Source organism: Petaurus breviceps, unplaced genomic scaffold (genome assembly GCF_028583685.1).
Source record: "Petaurus breviceps papuanus isolate PSGF00001 unplaced genomic scaffold, PetGlider_PUasm1.0 37, whole genome shotgun sequence".
NCBI lineage: Eukaryota > Metazoa > Chordata > Mammalia > Diprotodontia > Petauridae > Petaurus > Petaurus breviceps.
The window spans coordinates 8,049,986-8,057,554 of record NW_027186296.1 but is presented as its reverse complement, the minus strand read 5'-3'; the positions used below and the strand labels follow the sequence as shown (position 1 = coordinate 8,057,554).

At 40.4% G+C, this 7,569-nt stretch overlaps 1 protein-coding gene across 6 annotated transcripts in view; it reads left to right on the top strand.

Annotated features, from left to right (window-relative positions):
* The window catches only part of RNASE12 (ribonuclease A family member 12 (inactive)), a 54,481-nt gene that overhangs the window by 44,223 nt on the left and 2,689 nt on the right, over window positions 1–7,569 (top strand). The window contains exon 2 of one of the 6 annotated variants that reach the window (XM_069097716.1): window positions 1,146–1,193. The exons of the other annotated variants lie outside the window; for them this stretch is intronic. The gene's annotated coding sequence lies outside the window, so the exon portion shown is untranslated. The remainder of the gene's footprint in view (window positions 1–1,145; window positions 1,194–7,569) is intronic. 6 annotated transcript variants of the gene reach the window in all.

Genomic DNA, 7,569 nt, shown 5'->3' with positions numbered 1-7,569 from the left:
CTTCCTTCCTTCCTTCCTTCCTTCCTTCCTTCCTTCCTTCCTTCCTTTTCCTTCCTTCCTTCCTTCCTTTTCCTTCCTTCCTTCCTTCCTTCCTTCCTTCCTTCCTTCCTTCCTTCCTTCCTTCCTTCCTTCCTTCCTCCCTTCCTTCCTTCCTTCCTTTTTTTCTTCCTTCCAGCAATATTAGATGTCCTACTACACATAAGCTATTAAGCTGACCACCATCCAGTTCCTTCCCTTGGAGGGCTCAGGGACCAGGAGAAATTAGCATGTTCTCCTTATCCACTCCCCTCATATATGTATATAGGTGAAATCCAGTTAAAATGTTATCATGAAAGGAAAATACCCAGTGACTAAAAGAAATAATCTCAGAAACATAGACCTACTTGGTGTTGCAGGGAGGAGGTACATAAAAGGACAACAAGGGTAAATTATCTGACTTTGGCATCCTGAAGATTACTGGCTATTGGAAGGTGATTTTTTGCCCTTGAAATCTGCAGAGCAAAATTTTTATCCAAGAATGAAATTGGTTAAGATTAAACATGGAGGGGCAGCTATGTGTCACAGTGAATAGAGCACTGGCTGTGGAGTCAGGAGCACCTGAGTTCAAATCCAGCCTCAGATACTTAACACACACACACACACACACACACACACACACACACACACACAAACTAGCCGTGTGACCTCGGGCAAGTCACTTAACCCCAATTGCCCTACCTAAACCCCTCCAAAAAAAAAAGATTAAACATGGAGTTCAGAAGGGAATAACCTTCTCTCTTTGGTAAGAACATCAATGTAGCATCTTACATAGAACTCCAGAAGTCTTGCACATTTCCACCAGAGAGGGGGTTCGTTGTTTAGACAGATAGGCAGATAGATGGATGGGTGGATAATATATTCCTTGTCAAACAAATCTTTCATTCATTCAACAAATATTTACTAAGTACCTATTTATGATGCACAACAAAGCAGATTATATTCCCTGTGCACAAAGGGATGTTTATTGAGAGGAAAATGGTGAAAAATCCTTTTGAAACATTAGTAGTCATCTTCTAATTGATTTGTTGTATAATTTTATTATGTAAGCTTTTCTTTAGGTAAAACCATTGTCTTGTTCTCTGTCTTTCTTCATGTATGCATTCAAGGATATAAAATTCCCTAAGAACTTCTTTTGCTGCATCCCACAAGTTTTGGTATGTTGTTTCATTATTGTCATTCTCTTGAATTGTTACTGAATGTTTCTATAATTTCTTGTTTGACCCACTCATTCTTTAGGATTAAATTATTTAGTTTTCAATTAGTTTTTAGTTTATCTTTCCATGGCCCTTTATTGAATATAATTTTTATTGCATCGCAATCTGAGAAGGATGCATTTAATATTTCTGCCTTTCTGCACTGAATTGTGAGGTTTTTATGCCCTAGTACATGGTCAATTTTTGTGTATGTGCCATGTGCTGCTGAGAAGAAGGTATATTCCTTTTTATCCCCCATTCAATTTTCTCCACAGGTCTATCATATCTACCCTCTCTTAACTTTTTTTTGTGTATTTTGAGGTTAGATTTATCAAGTTAAGAGAAGGGAAGATTGAGGTCCCCCACTAGTATAGTTTTGCTATTTTTTCCTCTAATTCCCTTAACTTCTCCTCTAGAAATTTGGATGCTGCTGCTTGGTGCATATATGTTAAGTAATGATATTGTTTCATTCTCAATGGTGTCTTTTAGCAGGATATAGTTTCTTTCCTTATCTTTTTTAATCAGATCTATTTTCACTTTTCCTTTATCTGAGATAAGGATTGCTATCCCTGCTTTTTTTTACTTTAGCTGAAGCATAATATATTCTACTCCAGCTTTTTACCTTTACCCTGTGTGTATCCCCTTGTTTCAAATGTGTTTCTTGTAGACAGCATATTGTAGGATTGCGGTTTTTAATCCATTCTGCTATATGCCTCAGTTTTATGGGAGAGTTCATCCTATTTACATTCACAGTTATAATTACTATCTGTGTCTTTCCCTCCATCCTATCCCCTCCCCTGTTTATGTTTTTATTTCTTCCTTCTCCCTCCTTGTCAAGAGTTTTCCTTTTGACCACTGCCTCCCTCAGTATTCCCTCCCTATGCAACCCCCTCTCTTTACCTACCATTTCCCCTTACTATTTCCCTCCCTTTTAACCACCCCACCTTTTATCCCCCTTACCCCTCCTACTACCTGTATAGCACAATAGATTTTTATACTTAACAGAGTATATTATTCCCTCCTTTAACTCAAACCGATGAAAGTAAATTTCATATAGTGCTCCTCTCCCTCCCTCCTTCCCCTCTATTATAATGAGTTTTTGTGTCTTTTCACATTAGAATTCTAAACTTAACTGATTATGTTGATACCTCCTTGAACCAAAACTAATGAGAATAAATAAGGTTCATATGATGTTCATCTCCCTCCCTTCTTTCCCTCTAGTATGTTTTTAGGCCTCTTTGTGTGGCATAATTTACCCTTTTCTGCCCCATCCTTTTCTTTTCTCCCTTTATAATCCCTTTGTAGTCCTTAATAAGGTTTTTTTTATCATCAGATTCATTCATTTACACCCACACCCTCTATCTATGTATATGCCTTTTAATTGTTGTGATGATTATATAAATCTCAATATTGACAGGTATCAGTTTTCCATATAGGGATGTAAACAGTTTGCTTTTATTGAATCACAAGTTATGTGCATGTGTGTGTTTGTGTGTGTGTATGTGTGTGTGTTTTCCCTGTTTACTTTTGTATGACTCTCTTGAGTCTTGTATTTGGAGATAAAATTTTCCATTGAGCTCTGGTTTTTTCATCAGGAAAGTCTGGAAGTCCCTTATTTCATTGAATGATCATCTCCTTACCTGAAAGATTATGCTCAGTTTTGTCGGGTAGTTGATCCTTGGTTGCAGCCCAAGCTCTTTTGCCTTACAAAATGTCAAATTCCAATCCCTTCAGTCTTTTAATGTAGAAGCTGCTAGGTCCTGTGTAATCCTGACTGTAGTTCCACAATATTTAAATTGTTTCTTTCTGGCTGCTTATAGTATTGACCTTGTAATTCTGGAATTTGACTACTAAATTTCTTGGAGTTTTCAATTTGGGATCTCTTTCAGGAGGAGTCCGATGAAATCTTTTGATAACTATTTTACCCTCTGATTCTAGGACCTCAGGACAGTTTTCTTTGATAATCTCTTGGAGGGTGTTGTCCAGAGTATTTTTTTTCATCATGGCTTTCTAGAAGACCAATAATTCTTAGGTTTTCTCTCCTGGATCTGTTCTCCAGGTCAGTTGTTTTTCCAATAAGATATTTTACACTTTTTTCTAATTTTTCAATCTTTATGTTTTGTTTGACTGATTCTTGATCCATCATAGAGTCCTTAGCTTTGATTTGACTGATCCTAATTTTTAGTGAATTATTTTCCTTGGTTAGTTTTTGAAGCTCCTTTTTTAGGGAAGTATTTTCTCCAGTTAGATTTTGAACCTCCCATCCCAGTCCACAAATTTTACTTTTTAAGGATTTGGTTTCTTCAGTGAGATTTTTTTTTCCTATTTGGTCAATTTATCTTCCATCTGCCTAATTTGGCTTTTTAAATCTTTCTTGAGCTCTTCCAAGAATGCTTTTGGGCTTGAGACCAGATCATATTTTCTTCTGTGGTCTCAGGTGTGAGTATAGAATCCATGTTGTCCTCTGAATTTGATTGTTCTTGCTCACTATAATAGGATTGGATTGTTCTTCCTTTTGGTTTCTCAGTTTCTTTCTCGTACATTGTGATTGCCTATTTCCTGACTTTTAGAATGGATTTCTGCTTCTGGAGTATGGAGGGCAAGTACGGAGGGCTCTGACCCACACTTCTCAGGCTGGGAGCTAAGGGCTTGGTTGTTGACTTTGTGTTCTGTAGCCTCTGGGTGTCTAGACTGAGACCAAAGCCAAGACTCTCAGTGTTTCCATTGAGTCACCCTGAGGCTCACAGAGTAACATATGGGGGAGGGGTAGTACAGCCACTTCAGGTTTCCCCCTCTGTGCCCCTGGGTGACAGCTCAGGCAGGCTCAGCAGCTGGTGGCCCACAGCACTTGTGTCTGCAGATTCCCCTGGTTGTACTAAGGCACACCTGGGCTTCTGGTGTTAATGCTTGTTGAATCTCACCCCCCCCCCCTCCCGCTTTGGGATCTCCAGCTGGTCAGCTGAAGTGGGGCTTGTTGGGATTCCCCAGCCCTTAACTTCAGGCTCAGCACAGCTTCAGTCACACTCCTCCTCTAGGGCTCCCAGGCCTGCAGCTGCTTCCACTCTCTCAACATTTTATACTGGGTGGAGCATTAATTTCTGGGTTTTCAGGGTCAGGGAGGGGGATTAGAGTAGCTAAGGTTTACTCCACCATCTTGGCTCCCAGAAGTTCAGATAGGTGATTTTTAAACCTCCAGGCTGCCTGATGATAGCCCCAGGAGAAGCTGCTGCTTCAGGCCCTGTGCTTTCTCTTACCTAGCTCCAACCAATCCTCCTTCCTGCAGTGAGATGGTGAGATGTTTGCAAATCGCCCTTGGGGTAGATGAATCCACTGGCCGGGACTCACTCTCACTCTTCAGTGCTTTGCTCTCAGGTCTGAGCTAGCGTAGCCCCTGTGTGCTCCATGCTCCCCCTGCTCAGTCCTATGTGGGTGCTTTCCTGGACTGGGAATCTGCCACGCTCCATTTCCCAATGGATTCCATCACTCTAAAATCCATTTAGATTCACTTTTTAGAGGTTAGTGATGGAATTCATGGAGGAGCTCAGAAAAGTGCCTCCTTACATTCCTCCATCTTGGCTCCACCTCTCTCTGTCCTTCTTAGTGCATACTCCCTTTTCTATATCCTGCTATTGGCCTCTCCTAAGGCCAACAATGTCAAGAGATTGAGCTGAGGAATGATTGATATGGTGCTCACTGCCTGATAACTCCAGAAGAAATGCCAGGAGCAGAACAGAGGTCTGTACACAACGTTTGTAGATCTAACTAAGGTCTTTGATACTGTCAGTTGTGAGGGTTTATGGAAGATTATGTCAAAATTTGGTTGCCTGGAAAAGTTAATCAGCATTGTACATCAGTTTCATGATGCATGCTTGCATCTAGATAATGGACAATGTTCTTGTGCTTTCCCAGTTACCAATGGAGTGAAACAAGGCTGTGTACTTGCTCCCATGCTTTTTAGCATGATGTTTTCAGCCATGTTGTCAAATGCTTTCAGTGAGGATGAACATAGCATCAAAGTTAGCCACCTTACTGATGGTAAATTCTTTAACTTGAAAAGATTACAAACCAAGACCAAAGGAGAGGAAGTGTTGGTTCATGATTTGTTTGCAGATGATTGATTGTGCACTCAATGCAGCCTCTGAAGCTGAGATGCAACAAAGTATGGATCAATTATTTGCTGCTTATGCTAAGTTTGGCTCAACAATTAACACCAAGAAAGCACAGGTGCTCCATCAGTCACCATCACACCATCCATGCATGGAATCAGCAGTTACAGCAAATGGAGTTTTGATTGCTATGGATAATGTACTTTCTGTAATGCTGTGGCAGTGTACTTTCCATGGATGTACACATCAATAATGAGGTTGACTCGTGCATTGCCAGAGTTAACTCAGTGCTTGGAAGGCTCTGAAGGAAAGTATGGGAGAAAAGAGGTATTAGACTGACTACCAAATTGAAAGTCTACAGAGCCACTGTGCTCTGTTGTATGCCTGTGAAACCTGGACAGTATACCAGCACTATGCCAGAAAACGGAATTGTTTCCATTTGAATTGTCTTAGGAAGATTCTGGAGAATACTTGGCAGGATAAGGTACCAGATATTGAGGTCCTTACCTGACCTAAACTGCCAAGCATTCAAATTCTGCTTCAGAGAGTGCAATAGGCTGGACACATTGTTCATATGCAAATCGTACACTTTCCCAAGACTGTTTTATGAGGAACTCAGAAAGGGCAAACATTCACATAGTGGTCAGAAGAAGCGATACAAAGACACTCTCAAGGTTTCTCTTAAAAACTTTGGAATTGATTATGTGACATGGGAGACACTGCCACAGCATCATATGCCCACGTCAGAGAAGGTACTGTGCTCTATGATCAAAGCAGAATTGAAACAGTTCAAAGGAAATGCAGGATGAACACATTTAGAGAATCCACCCCAAATGTTCACATAAATTATTTGTACTCAACCTGTGGTAGAATATTCCGAGCTTGTATTGGTCTAGTCAGCCAGTCAGACACATTAAAACTTGACTCAAACATAGTGATGTCATTTTGGTCCTCTTTGAGAATGAAGGGCAACAACCACCCTCCTTATTCAGTAGAGGGCAGGAGAGTACAGGTGTTTGCCGGGAAGCCCTTGCTGGTGCATCTCTAACAGGGGTGATTGCAGAACAATTTAAGATAGTATTGAAGATTAGGTTCACCCTTTTTCTACCCAGCCCCAATAAAGAAAAGTAATCTCAATGGTGAGAATTCTCATCTCCTGAAAACTAAGGTCATAATCTAGCTCCTCACAGGTCTCACTAAATGGTTTTTGGGGGGTTTACTCATACCCAATACTCTCTGTAGCTTGATGATCTAATAGCCTTATTGCTTCTTTCCTGCCCTTGGTACCATCTGAAGGGAGCTAGGTCTGGAGCCAGACTGGGACACTGGGTAGGGAGGATTTTTTTTCTATTCCTCTTACCTTTTTTTTTAACCTCTGGGTATTTTAAGAGCTATATATTTCTCTGATAACTTTTGTCAATCATTTGAGTATTAAAGTCGCTAATATGTTTTTTTTCTGGTAAGATCCTTGGAATTTGATGCTGACACCTAATACTGACATTTAACATTTAGCATTTATCACCTTGGGCTCAATATTTTCACAACATTGAGAAACCTCATTATAATGCTGCTAGTTATTAATACAGGCTTAATATTGGGGTGAAATCATATTCTCCAGAATATTCCATAAAATTCCAAGAAGTTAATGCAACTTCAGACAATAGAAAAGTGTTTGTTCATGGACAAATTACTTTAATATCTCAGATCCTTGGTTTCTACATTGTTGGTTGTGTTTGTCCTTCATTTCCAAAGAGGACATCCTGGCATCAGGGAAATGATGACATGACTTGCAGTTGACTTTGATTTGAGTGAAGGAGGGCTGTGCAAGGTCACCAGCTTCCCCTTCTCCTCCAGAGCCATCTGGATCCAGTGACCAGATATTCTTCAGGATGACTGGAGATGACCCAGGATGGAATGGGAGACCTTGGCCCTTTTAGGCTAAGGTTTTTTCGGGTACTCACTTAGAGTGAGGTAACACCCATTCAGTGAACAGGCCTCTTTGAAAACTGAGTCAAAGGATGACCACTTTAATTAGAAAAAAAGAAAAAAAAACAAGCTGGGAGGGGAAGACCCTCAAGGTTGCTGTTTCAAAGAGAAACACTTACCATTGATATTCACTCTAAGCCAGGAAGGCCCAAAATATATTCATTTAAGTGGAGCTTGGGCAGGGACCTATTGTGGTTCAATCTATGAGCTTCAGAGTGAACTGGGGTTAATGTTTTGTAAGGGGC